The sequence below is a fragment of the Octodon degus genome, unplaced genomic scaffold (genome assembly GCF_000260255.1).
Source record: "Octodon degus isolate 3935 unplaced genomic scaffold, OctDeg1.0 scaffold00143, whole genome shotgun sequence".
Taxonomy (NCBI): domain Eukaryota; kingdom Metazoa; phylum Chordata; class Mammalia; order Rodentia; family Octodontidae; genus Octodon; species Octodon degus.
Window position 1 is genome coordinate 656,726 of NW_004524719.1, and position 18,583 is coordinate 675,308.

General features: G+C 38.9%; 1 pseudogene; it reads left to right on the forward strand.

Moving 5' to 3' along the window:
* Positions 1-8,148: 8,148 nt before the first annotated feature.
* Positions 8,149-8,527, forward strand: LOC105743623 (annotated as a pseudogene).
* The last annotated feature ends 10,056 nt before the right edge of the window (positions 8,528-18,583 follow it).

The following is an 18,583-nucleotide window of genomic DNA, read 5'->3' on the forward strand; positions in this document are numbered from 1 at the left end:
AATTCCCTTTCCAAAATGTGATGTCAATAGTTCTACCTGCTAAAAGTGTTTCATATGTATATCAAGTTAGTAAGCATATCAAAAGATCATTTAATAAGGAAGTCTAGAGGCGCATGGTAGCGCATGCCTGGAGCCCAAGTAAAGAGAAGCGTGGTGAATTTGAGGCCAGCCTGGGCTACAGAGTGCACTCCAGCCCGCCTGAGCTATGTAACAAGATCCTTTCTCAAAAGAAAAAAAAACATACAAAATGAAGTATAGCTAAATGTTAACTACCTTTGTAACAAAGCTCTTTCCATAGAGTTTGCAGCCAAATACGATATACATACAATATGATTTTTGGAAAGTAATTCATGGCTTTTGAATTTTGTCAATGTCTGAAATAAACGGGAAAGTGAGACAGGATGGATTTCACTGGAGTCCTTGGTGTAGATTTACTTGTATGTAGCACTGGATTCCCTCTGGATAAGTCTGTCCAGCGTCACCATACAGCAGCCAGGGCTCTGTCACATGTAGGAGTTTTGTTTGTAGAAACTGGGGCAGTGAATTAATACATGCTAATTGCAAAATAGCGATTGTTCTCATTTTTCACTGAGATTGTTAAATAATATTCATTATGAGAAATATTCTTCAAATTCGTACTTTATGTTGCAGTGTCTAGGTGTCAAATATTAGAAACAGAATAAACAAAAGTCCACTTTATTTTAGCATAATAATCTAAATATATTGCATAAATATTTTTCTTCTCAGAAAAACAAATGTTTTAAAAAGAATACTACAGAGTTAAAAATAACTAATAACTGTTTTCTGATTATTTTTAGTGGTTTGTACATTCCTAGTAAATCAATGTCTTGAAATCAATTTCAAAGCATGATTAGTATACATATATTCATAAAACTCAAGAATATTTTATCAAAATAAATTCATTATTATTTTGATAGTCTCCTCCTTCATTTCTGGTGTGTCACTTTAAAACAATGCAGAAAGGGGTCGGGGAGATGGCTCAGTGGAATAAGCGCTTCCCTGGCAAGCGCAAGGGCCTGAGTTCAATCCCTGGTTCCGCAAAAAAACAAACAAACAATGCAGAAATATAGCTCAGCGGCATGCTCTTGCACGAGGTCCTGAGTTCGATTCCTAGGGGGGGAAAAAAAAGAAAGAAAGAAAAAAGTGGCAGCACACCTGAATAACCCTAGGGCTCTGGGAGACTGAAGCAGGATGGCAAGTGGCCATTAGGTGACTTGGTGTCCCAGAGAGACCCTGTCTCATTTTTTTTTCCAAAGAAGTGGGGCGGGTGATACAGCTCAGTGCACAAGTGACTGCCTGGCAAGGACAAGGTCCTGAGCTCCATTCCTGGTACCAGAAGCACAAAAACAAATCAACAACCAAACAAGTTGTCGTGGGTATAGCTTAGCGCAAAGCCCTCAGGCTCCATTTCCAACACTGAAGACAGAGCACGACAAAATCTTCAGAATCAGAACAACCTAAAAAGCGAATGAAGAAGAGATGCTTCCTAACTGCTAAAACAAGTTAGAAAAGACATTTCCCTACAGCCATAATTTTCAGTTAATTTCAACAATACAGCAGTGACAGCTTAAACGCACATCACGCGTACATGAATTTTTTAACATCCAAGACGAGAATGTTAAAGAAAATCTACCTGTGCCCGAAGAGTAGCGTACTGCAGGCACGCCTATCCAGAGGTGACCCCCCGCCTGCGCATAATCCGAGTTGTCGCCCCCCACCCCCACCCCCATCCCGAGATTGAACTCAGGCCCCTGCGCTTGCCAGGGAAGCGCTGCTCATTCTCCCAGGCCCCAACACCAGCCCCCTCTTCATCCCGCTGTGCCTCCCCGCTCCCCATCCCTCCCTCTCTGGAGTCCTCCCCAGTTGAGAAGCACCAGTCTCCCTGTATTTTTCTGTCGCTCTTTACTTAGGACTTCAGCTTGTATTTTAACGTTGCTGGGGAATTTTGCGTTCGTGTGTCGCTGCTCCGGCTCGGTGGTTTGCGCTGCGCTCTGCCGCTTCTCATTTGCGGGCTGCCGCTTGCGGGGTGGATACTGAGACAGAAAACACCCTGGAATAACTGATCAACGTCTAGTTTTCAATTCCTCGCAAGCCCCACCTCTGACACTTTCCAGTACCCACTCCAGGCTCAAGTCTTCATCAATCTTCTCACCGCCATCCATCACATTCTGGCTTGATTTTCAGGCCCGTCGCGGTCTCCATCTCACGGAGAGCAACTCTGGGAGCTGAAACTCAAGGGACCCGACTGATGGCTCATCTCCCCCTCTTATTTGTAGAAAATGTTGAAGTAACACAAAAGGGTGCAGCCACTGTGTGCTATGTAGTTGAACAGTGCAAACACAAACATTACGAGTATCCAGGGCCAGGGGAGATAGCTCAGCTCAGCAGAATAAGCGCTTGCCTGGCAAGCGCAGGGTCCTAAGTTAAATCCCCGGTATTGAAAAAAAAAAGGAAAAAAGAAAAGAAAGAGTATCCATAATACACATAATCAAACTGCCATTCATTAGTCACAGTCCTCGTTCAGCTTGCCCCTAGCATGGTCAGTTTGCCTCTGTAACGCACCCTGAGGCTGAGTTGGAACAGTTATCCTATGCCCGCCTTAGAGCTTTAAACCTGGCAGCCAAAACAGCGCTCTAGAGCTCCGTAAGAGTCACTGGATTTGAAATAAGCATGTATAGCTAATACGAGAATGATGTTAAATTGTATTCTTTGTGTTTTAATCTGTATTTAATAGTCAAATATTTTGGACTACTCAATTATTATGAAAATAGCATGTGTTTCTCTAGTGAATATATAAATGAGTTGAAAAATGCCAGTCCTTGGGTTGGGGAGGTAGCTCAACTTTCTACTCACCTGCCTGGCAAGCTCGAGGACCGGGGTTTGATCCCAGGTACCACACGCCATGCCAGCCCCTAACATGAGATAGACTGCTTCTTTAGTATTTGAAGCCTGCCATGTTTAAAAGCTATTCTTCTTGTATTTCTACTTTTTACTAAATAAAATCAAGAGATTTATATGTAATTTTTATAATTTTGTGTAAGTAAGCATAATTTCTATCAAATCACTTTCATTGGTTAGTCAATTATATACCAAGAAAATTACAACTGGAACAGTTTACTAGTTATTTATTAGTTGGGTGTGCTTTTAAATATAGTTCATATTCATTTAGTAACGAAAGAATTACATTTATCCAAATTATATGCTTTATTTTTGAACTGGTTTTTAAATGTTACAGATATTATTTTGCTATGAAATTACTGCTAAGTTGAACATCTGTTAAATTTTAAGAAGTGTAATACATATTTTAAAATCTACTTTGAACCTACAAAAAATAATAAAACAACTTTCAAAGTTAGTTTTGGGGCCAGGGAGATAACTTAGTGTTATAGGTACCTGCATGGCGAGTGCAAGGTCTGGAGTTTGATCCCTGGTACAAAAAACCCCCAAAAAGTTGGTTTTGAAGTTTATCTGCATGTAAATATCTGAGTTAATTCCTTCCGAAGATGCAGCAAATTTTGCAATTTCAGGTAATAATGAAATTAGAGTCAATAAAAATGATATGACCAATATGTTTCAGGAATGTAAGTTTATCTTTATTTTGAAATGAAAGTTACCAGGAAAAATTATGTACCTAAAGCATATGTATTTAAATAATTGGTTCATCTTTCGGCAATAGTCAGAATTCAAAAGTGTAAACATCTCAAAATTTCTCCAAAGTACATTTGCAAAATTGGGTTCTTTCTGTGTAGCATGAAAGCCTAGTGAGGGGCCGGGAAATGGCTCGGTGGAATAAGCGCTTCCCCGGCAAGCGCAAGGGCCTGAGTTCAATCCCTGGTTCTGCAAAAAACAGACAAACAAACAAACAAACAAACAAAGCCCACTGACCAGGCAACGAACCAGTGCTATTCTCGTGAGTGTTCAACTCCTGGGATTTTTCTGTAATGGTCATTTATGAGACTAGAGACATCGTATGTGAAAAATGAAACCAAATTCAGGCCTCACATTTGTTATACTGCAGATAGTCATTAAAATGAGTCAACACCCTCCAAAGTTCACCAGCATCTATGTAGGGTTCTATGTAGGGTTCTACATAGGGTGCTATGTAGGGTTCTACGTAAGGTTCTATGTAGGGTTCTATGTAAGGTTCTATGTAGGGTTCTATGTAGGGTGCTATGTAGGGTGCTATGTAGGGTTCTACGTAGGGTTCTATGTAGGGTCCTATGTAGGGTCCTACGTAGGGTTCTAGTTTCCACAATGATGATGCTTGTTTGTTTTACTTAACATGTAAATTTCACAGTACTTTTTTGCAACACATAATTCAATGAATTTGATTATTTTCAGTAAGAAATCCAAGTATCCCAATGTATTATTCATTTAATTCAAATATATTCTTATCTCTAGAGGTTCCCCTTCCACTACCTTATTTATGCACAATGAAATCCACAGTATGTCAGATGTGCTTGAGATGGTTATAACTTTGCATTTTAATTTTTTCTTCATATTTATATCAATTTCTCATTGAATCTTCCTAACATTACTCCTTCATGCCTCTGTCTACTCAGTCATTTATTCAGCAATATTATGAACATAGTACATGAAGTAAACTCTACTAAGAAATAAACTCTATTAAGTATGTTGACACAGTGATACAAAGTTTGATTTCACAGATGTCCCATGGGAGTGGAATCAGATTTTATAATGTAAAGTATGAAAAACATAAAGCCATCTGATTCAATAACAAGCACAGGGATTAAGGAAGAAACAGGAATAGTTTTTACAACATAAAGGTGTCCTTTCTGATGTGTTAACTTTTGTGGTGCAAACTCAATGGGAAGATGGAAGAGATGGATGGATTTCTTAGTGAGATCATTCAGGTCAAAAATGCTTCCTATTGGGAGGGAGTAAGAGAACTCCAGCAGAGTGGGAAGCAGGAGTGTAGTGAGAGGAGAGAGGAAATAAAAGGGCACAGGACACCGTCACGGTCACGATTCCCCAACGCTATCACGCAAGCTATTTCCAACTCCTGGTGCCTTCTGTCTCAGGGGTGGTACACTGGATGATGTCACAGCTTGTCATTTGGACACTGAGGATAATCCTCTCCTCTAGGTCTGCACTTTGTTCCCTACTGTATTGTCAGCTTTAAATGCTACAGACTGCAACTTTTGCTATTACAGCCTTATCCTTCATTACTGAATATTGATTGGCAAAATGCAATTACCTCCCTAGCATCTGTGACATCTTAAGTTGACTGGCTTAAGCTTCACCTAAGGGACTGGTAAAGCAGACTTCAGGGTGGGTAATGGTAGCACGAACTTGGGGTCTAAGGGTCCCTCCCTCTTCCTCTCTGGTATTGCTGCCTGCTTGGCTGCCAGGCAACCACTGCAGTAGCAGCTGACAGCTGGGGCAAGCCAGACCATCAGTGGGTGGAATGTCTCAGATGTGATGAAAACTAATGGTGAAGCAAGATGTTTCCTAAAAGCAAAGACATATATGGAACATGGGACCTAAAATGACTCCAGGCTCACGGCTTCTCAGCAATGTTGAGAAGGACTCATTGCAAAGTACTATTTCTAATCTTTCATTTTAACTTTAGAAATGCACATAGGAATAATCAGAAGAGGTTATAACTAATTGTTCATTTACATATGTACATGTCTGATCAAAAGCACATCTTCTGGCCTGTCATTTACATCTGTCAAAAGGCCAAGAGAGTACTTTGAACAGGAAAATTTACATTAGCTGTGATATGATGTGAGTTTTTGATAAGACATCTCTCATTACCGTGTTTATATGAAGTGGGGCACTAGTCCAGGTATTTTGGGTACTAAGGTTTCTCTTTCCTTTATCCTGAGGACTTCTGTGAGCACTCTTCACTGGCCCAGTCCTTCCCTGAAGAGTGGCATACTTTCCACCTCTGATAAATAGTAAGGCCCTCTCTGATTTTTCTATATCTTATGTTCAGTTCTTTATTTAAGGTGCCAAGGACCTAGGAAGCAAGCCCTATGTAACCGACACTTGGCACGCCAGCTTGGCTCACCACGGCCCGCTGCCATGGTTGTTGGAGGCAGCAGACATGGACTGAACCCGTGACACCGGGACATGAAATGACTTCTCCTTTAAATCATGTCTGCGGAGTATTTTTGTGCTTCCCACTTTCAGCAACAGGAGAGCAGATTGCAAAGCAATCATTGTGAAGCTGGTGAAGAGGGGAATGTGATCCAGATATTCCCCTTAAAGCATGTATAAGAAGCCTTTTAAAATGATATGTTACTTAAAGAGAACTTTTGCTTAGTTTTACGTGAGGGATGACAATAAAATGCCTTAGAGGTTTGAGAAGGGAGATTGTTCTTTTCAGCTAATTTGCAAAGTGCCTTCTCGGAGAAGTGGCAGGTGTGGGAGTGGACTCGGACAGAGTGGAAGCACCGTGGGCCTTTTCATCCCACAATGTCTGATGAGCAGTTACTCTAGTGTAATGGTCTGTGAGCGCTGGGAGTCGCAGGAGTTTTTAAACATTTTGTTCTCTCAACTATGAGCAGGCAATATCGCACCCAAAGTATTTCTGTATGTCTTTACGCACTTTCTTCCCCCCAAGATGACTTCAAATACACATATGGTGTACAGTAGAACTCGGAGTGTGTCAGTACTCCACACTTCAGTGACAAATTCATGTTGGATTTGTTTTTCCTCTCCAATAAAATTCATGACTCTTCCTGTGGTTTTTCACAGTATGCACGTGTAGCTGTATCTACAAGTGAACTCTGATTGTATCATTAATCTTTTCACCAATCATGCTTACAATAAATGGGTTTTAGGGATTGTTAACTAGTCATTTATTTTCCTTTCCCAAGAATGCTCCTTGTCTCAACATTGTCAGATCTTTTAGATTTTTGGTTAAATGTTAGTACTTGAAAATATTTTATTTACAATAATTAAAATCAACTATAAAAATTATTTCTAGCCTGCAATTTAGTCCAACGTTCGACATGGCGGTTTTAACTGCTTAACTTCTTCTCTTGCACTCTATGCACAGAACTGCATGAGAGAAGCACGTTTAGTCCCACTATTTTCTGTTTGGTTGGAAGAGAGTCTACCAAAAATAAACATTCAAAATTATTTGAATGCTTGGTGGGAATAAATATGAAAGTCAGCACAGAAGTTCCTAAAAAACAAAATCAGTACTACCATGTGGCACAACAGTACCACTCACTGGTGTATATCCAAAAGAATTAAAACCAGAGGAATACAGAGATACCATAGTAGGCAAGATATAGAACCAGACCCTATGCCCATCAATACACAAGTGGTTACATTAAATATGGCATATGTATACTCAGTAAATGTTATTCACCCCAAAAGAACAACCACGGTGAGATAGCTCAGCAGTGTAAAGCGCCTGCTTAGGCAAGTTTAGCAAAAGCACTCAGGGACTGCAGTTTGATCCCAGCACCACATGCCACGCCCACCCTGCCCCTGGGGTGGGCTGAGTCAGCTACACACACACACACACACTCACCCCTTAAAAAACAACAAAATTATACCATTTGTAGGAAAATGGGTGGAACTGGGGATCACTCTATTAAACAAACTCAGAAGGACAACTAGCAAATGTTTTCTGTAATATATGTAAACCAAAGAGATAACATAAATGTAGAAGTGAAAAAGAGAAGGAAGTAAGAGGCCAGTAGAGCTTAATAAGTGGGATGGATATGATCAAAATGTATGTATATATTGCAGCACTACATTGAAGCCTAGAATTTTGTAAAATAGGCACTAAGAAAACTATATTACCAACTAGACAAATAACGTGTTGAACACAGGAGCAATACATGCACGGCAGAAGTCAGTTACAGGGGCGGGGTGGATACATATTTGTATAAAGTTAGGAAATTATAAAACCCTTATATAGAATGAGCAAACTTGGGAAAACAAAACACTTGGAAAGGAGATTTGCTAGGATGGTCCCTGGACAGTTTGGAGTAACAGGCACACTGAGTTCATTTTGTTGCACTTCTTTTCATTGTTTTCTCTCTTATTGTTGTTTCCTGAAAACCCAGAACACCGAGAAATGAAACGAAGAATACAGGAAGGGCCTTTCTGGTTCCCCGGCCGTCTTGTCAGCTGCTCCTGGTTGAGGGCCGTCCGCACCTAAGACAGGAAGATGGTGGCTGCAAAGAAGATGAAAAAAACTCTGGAGTCCATCAACTCTAGGCTCCAACTTGTTATGAAAAGTGGAAAATACGTGCTGGGATACAAGCAGATGCTGAAGATGATCAGACAGGGCAAAACGAAATTGGTCATCCTTGCCAACAACTGCCCAGCCTTGAGAAAATCTGAAATAGAGCACTAGGCCATGTTGGCCAAAACTGTTGTCCACCACTACAGCGGCAATAATACTGAACTGGGCACAGCTTGTGGAAAATACTACAGAGTGTGCACACTGGCAATCCTTGATCCGGGTGATTCTGATATCATTAGAAACATGAGAGAACAGACCGGTGAAAAATGAACCAAGAAGAATTTTTCATTAATAAAACCTGCCACGCTTGTTAAAAAAAATATAGGAAGGGTTCCAGCTGATAGCTCAGAGCTGTAACGCTCACTTCCCCTCAGCTGACTGGGATGGATCTTTTGAGTACAGAACTATCTTCAGACACCCTCTAAGTTATTCAAGGAGCTGAACCAACGGCGGATTTGCTAGTCAGATCCACTGTGTTTCTTTTTAGTATGTTAATTTTTGAAAGCTTCATGCTTTATTATGTGTTAAAATCCATGACACTTTTCTAATTATACAGTAATATTTTCCAGCTGTGCAAATTTTACCTACTACTATCTGTCATATGTGAAGTTTTGATCCTCTGAGGGTACTAAAACCAGAAGGAGAAAAGCAGCAAAATTATTATATAGGAAGCCATGACCTGTTCTGAGGACATCCTCTCTCTCTCTCTCTCTCTCTCTCTCTCTCTCTCTCTCTCTCTCTCTCTCTCTCTCTCTTCCCCTCTCTCATTCACTCACACACAGAGAGACACACACACTCCAGTACCTACTTTATGGGTGATGGATTATATGCATATTTGAATGATTTGTTAAAGTAAAATTCTTGTGGCCTTTGGAACATAATCTATATTCAGCATTTATCTATATACAAGGCTTGCTCCCAGAAAGGCAGACCTCTCACCGAATGGTGCTAGATGAGAACTCATTGGCCTGAGGAGGACTCACTTCTTGGGAGGTGGAGTGGGACTTCTGGGAGTGGAGTCACTCCTGGAGTGCTGGGGATTGAACCTGGCACCTCGCACTTGCCAGGCAGCTGCTTATTCCACCGACCTATGTCCTGGGCCCTGGAGTTACTGCTTGCAAAACATTGCTCATGGGGAAACAGGACTTGACAGGCACAGTATCTGAAGGACACGGCAGCCACTTACTTCACGGGGGTGATAATGCCTAAAGATACTTGATTCTTCAGTGAGGAGTTAACACTTAACAGTTTAGAAACTGAAACATTATTTAATGTATCCTTTTTTTCATAGATGTACAGGCAATTCAATGAGTGTTGGAAATATATTTCGGATTAAGTGTGATAAATATGATGTCTAGTTAAATAAGATAAATTTCTAGAACCCCACAGACTAGAGAGAACCACAGTCCAAATGCAAGCCCAAGGCTTCGGTGAGTGTGCCGGAAGCTCAGGAAATGGGATGCCGGATCGCCTTTGGGGTCAGTACCATACCTGGCCTCTGAGAAGCAGAAAGCCATGAGAAGCCCGCACAGTGTGGCCAAGTTATCTTCCCCTAATTCCATTTGTCTCTTTTAATAAATTACTATCAATGGAGAATGGGGTGTATTTTTGAGGTTAGAATATCAGTTTTTAGATTGGAAATCAGTATTAAAGTAGTAATACCTTTTGAGGTAGGAATTCTCAAATTTAGATCTCTAAAGAATTCTGACTTTCTAAATTCCAATTTAGTAGTAGTCCCACTACTAGAAATAATGCAAAACAGAAGATAAGGAATCACTTCATGTTGAAAGAATAAATAATGTCTGATCATTAAGTTCTATGAAATTAATATAAACGAAATAATCATAAAATTAACTAGTAAAATTAATTTAAAAAATACAGTAATTCACCTTTTCTGGATTTGCTCGATGGAAGAAAACAGCCAAGTGATACATCCTGAATGAAGTTCATAGTACTTTTATATTCCCTTTTATTTTTATGTGCCAATTTTTTTTATTTGTTAAATTACATCAGCTATGCAGAATCTGATTTCCAATGTCACTGTATTTAAGGTGTTTTTTTTTTTTTTTTTTTTTTTTTTCTTTTTTCTCTTTTTGGAGAACCAGGGATTGAACTCAGGCCCTTGCGCTTGCCAAGGAAGTGCTTATTCCACGGAGCCATCTCCCCAGCCTCTAAGGTGTTAAATATGTTTTGGTTTTTTTTTTTTTGAACTGGTAATTGAACTGAGCACCTTGTGCTTACCAGGCAAGCACTGTGCTGCTGAGCTACAGGCCAAGCCCAATAAACATGCTGTGAAAACCTCTATAAAATCAAGAGCATAATCATGTGGACTTATATTATTTTCCCCAATTTTGAGGCCATCTCACAAATTCCTAATACAGGAGTAATTTTATCGACTAATTGTATAAATATTTAAACAATGCTTCACGTGTGGACTAGAAAAAACAATTTTCATACACATAAACCATGAAATTGTTATTTAAAATATATAATGAAAATAAAGAGTAGAATTTGTATAGTCACGCTTAGAAAGGAATAACCGATTTTTGGTGAGCATACGGCTCCACTGGCAGAAAAAGAGGAGAGGCACATCTGAGGGAAGCTGCTCCTGGAGGAATCCATTAGTGTATATTACGGAAGCCATCCTGGGCACCGAGTCATTGGAGAATCGGATAAATTGAAGCAGATAAGAAGAGCTTACATTGAAATTGCTGTTTAATAAATAATTAACACTAGCCTCTCCTGACTCTGAAGATAAGAGACAGATCATATAATTAAACTAAAAGCCTTCTGCGCTGCTTACCTTCCTGTACACCTGGAGAGTCAATATTGTGAAATACTAGGGAATAAAACATGGTTGGCATTTGTAAAGGGGAAAAGCTCCTCTTGCTTTCTTATATGAACAGCATTTACAAAGAAGACTGATATTTATTCTCCATTCTATATCTTCCAAGATAGGATAATCAAAGCCCTTAGGAGATTCCTTACACAAATATGACTATAAGTGTGTAACCACAAAAATATAGGATGATGAATAGGAAGGAAGGGCTTGTCAGTATCTGCACAAATGTAGTTTACTTAATGTCATTTTTTTTTGAAAAATGAATAACAAACAGTCACATCAACTGGTTATGAGGACCAAAGGCGGTATTAGGTATAGCAGATAATTACAGTGATTAGAAGTGAATCACTGGACATGCGTAAAGCTATATTGATTTTTGAGAGCTAAACTGTAGAAGTTACGCATGGTGGAGCCGAAAAGTAATGTTGAGTCACCCTACAGAAGTTAAAATGTTTCCAGATTAGCAAAATCTAACTATAAAATGATTGAGTAGCTTGAGAAGACAAGGATTTAACGTATCTTCTGGGCCCAGCAGCATCTCTCAACGAAAGCATCACCCTTTCCAAAAACTCAAGATAACCGGAGCGAGAAAGAAGACTCACGGGTGCCCAGGAAAAAATTAAATATATAATTAAATATAGTTTAATCCAGGTTATTTATAAATAAATTATGAGTATCTTTATATTTTAAAAACCAAGCAAAATCAAGCTTAAAGATAAGCTTATTTTCAAATCATAGCTGTACAGCCCTGAATCTTGGCCATCCAACCTTGCATAAACTCCTCTCTGGAGTTGTAGCTCTTAAGAAAAGATGCAACTCAGAAGTCATCCAGAAGACAGCCTTGAGAATTAGAAAGAGGCTAACAGATTGGTTAGGAGTTTAAAGACCTGAGGATACTGTAGCAATGTCATCTTAGCTTTTTCTCCTTCTTTGTTTAGGTTTGTACGCCTGGTGAAAGAAGATGATCCGGCCCTCGCAGGCCCTGACGTGTAACCTAGCAACAGAAAGAGGCCCACGCGTTCTCATTCCTCCGCTGGACTGAACAGATGTCCTGCCAACAATGCCAGGTGAACCTGGCAGAATCCGCAAGCAGGATTAATGAGCACTCGGAGGACGCTAAGCAGCCAGGCGAAGCACTCCATTTCCACGTCACAGCAGAGACTGCCTGCTCTCTCCCAGGGATGCTGAGTGCAAGGGCGAAGGTGAGCCCAGCTTCACAGGTGTCCAAATCATGAGGAGCACATTGTGGTCCTCCGAGAGGAGCGCATCCTGGCCCTGGAACCTGTGCTGCGAGGAACTTTGCGTTCCGTGGCTGAAGACTCTTTCGCTGCCTAGACATGTACTTTCTCTAGCTTGGGGAAGCTTTCTCTGCCCTCTCAGGCTGCGCTTTCAAGGACAAGTTTCAGGAGACAAAACTGAAGGGAAAACATAATAAGATGGAGACCCTGATCGCTTGATTTAATTTGACTTCAACAGCATTCCACACATGTGGGCCATGATCTGCTCGGTAAGTCTTAACAGGATGAATACTTAAAAGTTTCTTTAAGGAAATATGACTAAGCCCTCAACTTTCACAATTAGGATGCTCAATATACAATAGAAAGTTACCCAGCACACCAAAATACAGGAAAATTAGTATCTGAGTGAGAAAATACAACTGCTACCAACACTGAGACCAATAAAACACTGGAATTGCCTGTATACAATGAAGTGATCTTAAAAGATGAGACATCAAGAAGCTAGACACTCCTTTGAAACAGGTTTAAAACCTCGAAACTCCAGGTTGGTTATGAATGTTATTTTTTAGCATGGTAATTATAGAAATGAAAAATTCCATAACAGAAATTTAGAAACATAAAAATGAATGGAAACCTCAGGATCTCAGAGACCTGGGACATAGTACCAGAGATTAAATATTGGTATCACAGGACAGCCAGTGGAGGAAAGAAATAGAACAAAACCATTATTTGACTGTGTAATCATTGAAAAAGCCTCCAATTTGTACATAAAATACATAAAATGAAACTTTCAAGAAACTAAACAAATCCAATAGAGGATACCCCTACACTTGATCTAAACTAAAAAATACCACAACTGCCCTTCTTGGAAATAATTACAAAGAAACGTCTTAGAAGCAACCCTAAATAAAATGTTCTGTTACTTATAGGTAACTGTCAGCTTTGGCGATGCATAAAAAATTCTCTTCTGGAACCACAGATGCTTGTCAGAACCTACAGAGCATTTCTCATGCGCTGAAAATAAAGAATTGTCAGCCACACTCTTCTCACATGTTAAAATGACTCAAGAACAAAGAGATAGATAGATAGATAGATAGATAGATAGATAGATAGATAGATAGACAGACAGGTAGATAGATATAATTGATAAGATTTTATGCTAGTAGAACGAGTATAAAACTAGTAGAACTAGTAGCATGGATAGGGACGTTCTTCAAACAGGCAGGAAATGATCATGAAAAATAAAAATAAATATTGCAGGAAGGAAGGATATGTACTCACCTCAGTAATACATTAAAATAGGAAGGAAGAATAAACTGTACAATAAGCAGAAATGGTTCGTACACAGTAGCTACCCCTTTTGCTTGAATTGTCTTAATCAAATGTTACCATTATACGCAAATTGTACTGTCCTCTGATAGTCAAGACAACTATATTTGCAAACGCGCAGAGTAAAGTAACATAAGGAGAAGTTTGGATTACACATTTTCCTTGACATAACAAATCTTGGTACAAATAACCTGCGATGAGCCCAATATATTTAGTGTAACTCAGGCAAAAATGCTAAAGGAAGTAAGCAGAAAGTTTCACTGCAAACACTGTAAATAATATCAAAAGGAGTTTCAAAAACACATTTAAGCTGTCCACACAGAACTAGAAAGGACAGACATAAGAAGCACTGATGAAATATATATTGAATCATTATTATCATGATGATTGTCGTAAGTATAAACAGTGGAAGTACAGAAAACACAAAATTAGGAAGTTGGATTTAAAATACTGACTTAAGCATGTGTCTGAGCTACTTGCCCCAAATTCAGTGATAAACTAAAAGTAAAGATTAATCTCTTTATAAAGTAAGAGTAACTATATCAAAATTTTAAAAGTAGCTATAAACAAAAGTACAAAACCTACATTAAATGTTATCAATATTTTAAATAAACAGTTTTAGCAAAGCCAGTTTACATTTAGCATATTTATAATTAAGTGTTCTGTATAGGTGTGCTGTTCCAAATTTCACGTCCAGGTTTTGGCTAACCACTCGTCGGCTTTCCCATTGCCGTCACAGACCACGTAGTGTCACAAAGGTAGCCGAGCACAGGTTTGCTTGACTCATGATTTCAGGGAGTCTGTCTGTGGCTGCCCGGTGCCCACCGAGGCAGGAGCCTCATGCAGAAGGCTGGGCAGAGCGCAGAGCGCAGTCCGTGTGGCGAGGCGGGGAGGGAGGGCAGGGCCAGCGACACGACAAGGTCAAGCCCCTGGGGACCCCAGGGGAGTTGCCACCTGTGTGCTTTAGTAATTCCCAGGCAGCCGACCAACAATCAAGTTGAAAACTTGAGCAGAACCATCACATCCTGCGCTTTGGAAACTGGGGAGCCAGAGAACCCCCCTGTAACCCAATCATGAGTTAATAATTCTGCCTACCATAGCACAAATATTTTGCATATAATAAAAGTACAATCACTATCTTTTCCAGTAATTATAGGTTTGCTTTGCTTTAGACAGAGAATGTCCCCCAAAGCCTCATGTTCTCACAGGGAGGGCTTTGGAAGGTGACTGAATCACCGGGGGGCGACATGGCTGCCCTGTAGTCAGGAGGTGGCTGCGGCTGGACGAGCTGGCTTGCTGGGCGCAGGACTGGTTCCCTCGCTTTTCGTGCTGCTTCCTGACCGGCCTGGTGTGTGCAGCCTTCCTCCCCAGAGCGTTTCGCTGTGCGCTGTGCTCTTGAAGCCCGCCCACCAGGGGCTGAAACCATGAGAGTGAACCTATTTTTCGTTAAAAAATTGATTGTCGGATGTTACGCCAGAAATTGGCTGTCATGAGAAAAATGAAATTAGTGCCAGTCCCGCGCCCAGGGCACGCTGAGATAGCGATGGAGCCTGGGCGTGGTGACACACGCCTGTGATCCAGCTCCTGGGAGGCTGAAACAGGCGGATCACTACGAGTCTGATCTAGTAGTGAGACGCTGAGCACCCTGTAGATCCTTCCCTAAAATAAAAAAAAAAAAAAAAAAGAACTTAATGAAAAACACACTGGAATAAGAATTGAGGGTGCTTATTCTCATAAATGGAGTATGAAAGCCTCTATTCAAGGAAGTAATTCCAAGTGATCAATAGGAATCAGTTTTCTCACATAACTTTGATCTCCCAAATCCGTGAGAAATACAGATTCTTTTGCAAATTTCTTTTATATGAATCTGGAAAACTAATTGTTACTTTTTGGTTAGTGCTTCATGGATTAAAATCAGCTGTGAAGCATTTTACCACGCGAGCCACCTGTTTGCCATTTGAGCTCTGCTTGCACAATGAGTGCAGTTAGCCCTGATGAAATTATTCAGCCTTCACTAAAAACAATATGTGGTATGCAGGGAAAAAACCAATCCATACTTTCCTCATTATCCAAACTGCCAAAAATACATTACATTCTACAAATACAAAGAAACATGCAAATATTCCAAGTTTATGAACATGGTCTAAGTGAAATATCTAGGGATTTGCGTTTGTGCATGTGTATATGAGATAAATGTCTGTTCAGGTGTTTATATTAGCATCATAATTAAAACACTAAGTTTAATACATCTGGAGAGCTTTTGAATACTCAGACTTTTGCATAGTACTTGAAGGAAATACACTTTGAAATGTGTAGCCACCTGAACAAAGAATGTGTCAATCATATCTGTCATGGGAACGTACTAGGGGGCAAAAATAATGGCAAAGTTCCATTTCTATTTAAAGATAAGATGATTCTTTAAGTAACTTCAATGTATTAGTCCCTTTTTAAGGTTATGTTTAGCATTTAGTGTATCTCAATCACTTACTGAAATTACACTTGGATAACTCCTTACCTTGCTGGAAAGTGGATTTCCAGGTGGATTTTCCTGGAGAATAAGAAACATAGCACATGATCAGCTTAGATATGTTTTGCTTCTGTCACAGTCAGTTGCTACTGTAAGCTGTTTATCGCTATTTCATTGTACAACACTATTGTAGACTCAACCACAATAACCGAGCTTCTATTTATACTTTTTTAAATCTCAAAGTGATTGAATTATAGCTTCAAGTAGCAATGTAAACCACATTCACTCTTAGAATATTTACAAGAAATTTTGGCACAAAATTAGCTCATTCATAACAAGCAGTGTCATTTATATAAATGGGAAAATCCATAGTGATGTGTCATTTAAGTTATTAATCAGCTTTCTTCAAAAGGAAACACAAAAATAAATCATTTTAAAAATAATACGTACAAAAATTAAGAAACTATTGACTATGGTCAAAATTAATTTTCAAATTCTGGCTCCAAGGTTCATTATCTACTTTAAATATATATAGTTATGCTAATTAAAATGTGGCTGTTTTATCTTCAAGTAGTAACAATGAGAATGACTTGTCTCTACATTTTTTGTGAGAAAAGTAGAAGTTGAAAAAAAAGAGAGAAATAGATGGTATTTTATTTTGTATTACATTTACTCTCATTTTTATATATTGCATCTAAATTTTTGCATGCAATTTAAGAAGACTAAGACATTTTGGGACAACATACTGACTTTGTGTTATTTTAGATTCTCTTTTTTATTTTTTAAAATTTATTTTTATTAATTTTATTGAGAAACAAATAGCAATGAGACAGTTTCAACACCGATTAGTAGAACAGTTTCAATAATGAATACATTGCATATTGCTGTCTTCGTAGTGGTTATTCATAGTACAAGATGCAGACGTGATATCCTGTCCACAAACACTATTAGTACAAAACTTTCCATTCATTGAATTAGGATAAAGTAGCTATTCTATTTTGTATATACAGATACAAAATGGTCTTTCATTTGTATCCCCTCTTTTGTTTTGTCAGAGATGGGTATTCCTTAGACTATGCTTTTATTTATTAAATGCATATTTTTAAAAATATGGTTTTATTTGTGTGCATGCTGTAATGAAAAGTATCAACATTTTCAAGGCACTCTTGTTTCTCTTTTTGTGTTTTTAGTTATTTTACTGTGTAAGCTGGGATGCCTGAAACACACAGAATCGCTCCTGCTTCAGCCTTGCAGATGTCCAGCACTACAGTGGGCTCTTGTTTTGGTTATTTCTTTCATACTGCTTTTCAATTTTTTTGATTTATAATTTATTTGTATTTTTTTGTAATGCTAAAAAGACATTTAACTTTTCTACTTAAAAATGGGCAAGAAGCAATGTAATGAGTAATTAGTAGTAGACTCTGGGCCACGAAAAATGCTGAAAGTAAACAAGGAGGCTATCAAGCGTTCCACATCCAAGAAACATGGACTATAGTAAAATCAAGTATAATTTGACTGAGATATAAATCACACATACAATAACATATTAACATATGAGTTAAGAAAAATGTATAAACCATTTCATAAGCAATAGGTAATGTGTATGTTAATAAAAAGTGGTATTAGAGCTAAATAACTTAAACTATAAATCTCATTTTATGGGCCTGGAAGTCTTGAAATTAATTCTACTTACATATTACTATAATCACAAAACAATATTTTACTGTAAATTATAAGCATTAATTTTTAATCTGTATGTAGTTCAGCACTTCTCTAGCAAGTGCAAAGGCCTGAGTTCAATCCCCAGTTCCACCAAAAAAAAAGAAAAAAAAATATGGTTCATCTGTGTGTGTATATAAAAACACACTCTAAGCTTTATTGTAATATTTAGTCTCCTGGAGTAGCATCTTTTTAGTCTTTCACTGGACCCCTTATAGGTACTGCCGCAATTATGTTGAGAACAGATGCTGCTGTAAGCATTGCGTTATGTGGCTAGAAGGAAGGCTCTTTTCACTTGCAGTGCAAAGGCAGTTACTTTGATCTTTGAGCCGTGTTATAGTTCTTGTTTTTGATGCAGACGAACAAAAAATCTCAAACAACTGTGACTTGAAAGAATATTACAACTTAAGACAAGGAAACCATATTATCAGTTAGGAATAAAAGAGAATTTTGAAGTGCAAATTAAAATAAACCCAACACATATATTTTAAAAATGGCATTTCTAATTTGGAATTTGAAAGGCTTAATGAAGACTCATTCTTAAGTAAATATAATTAAAATATAGGATTGGGGCTGGAGAGATGGCTCAGTGGTCTGGAGCACCTACTTGGAACAAGCTTGACAAAGCATCAGGGACCGCGGTTCAATCCCCCAGCGCCACATGCCGGCCGGCCCCGCCCCCTGGTGGGCTGAGCTGGCCACACACATACACCACTCTCTCTCTCTCTCTC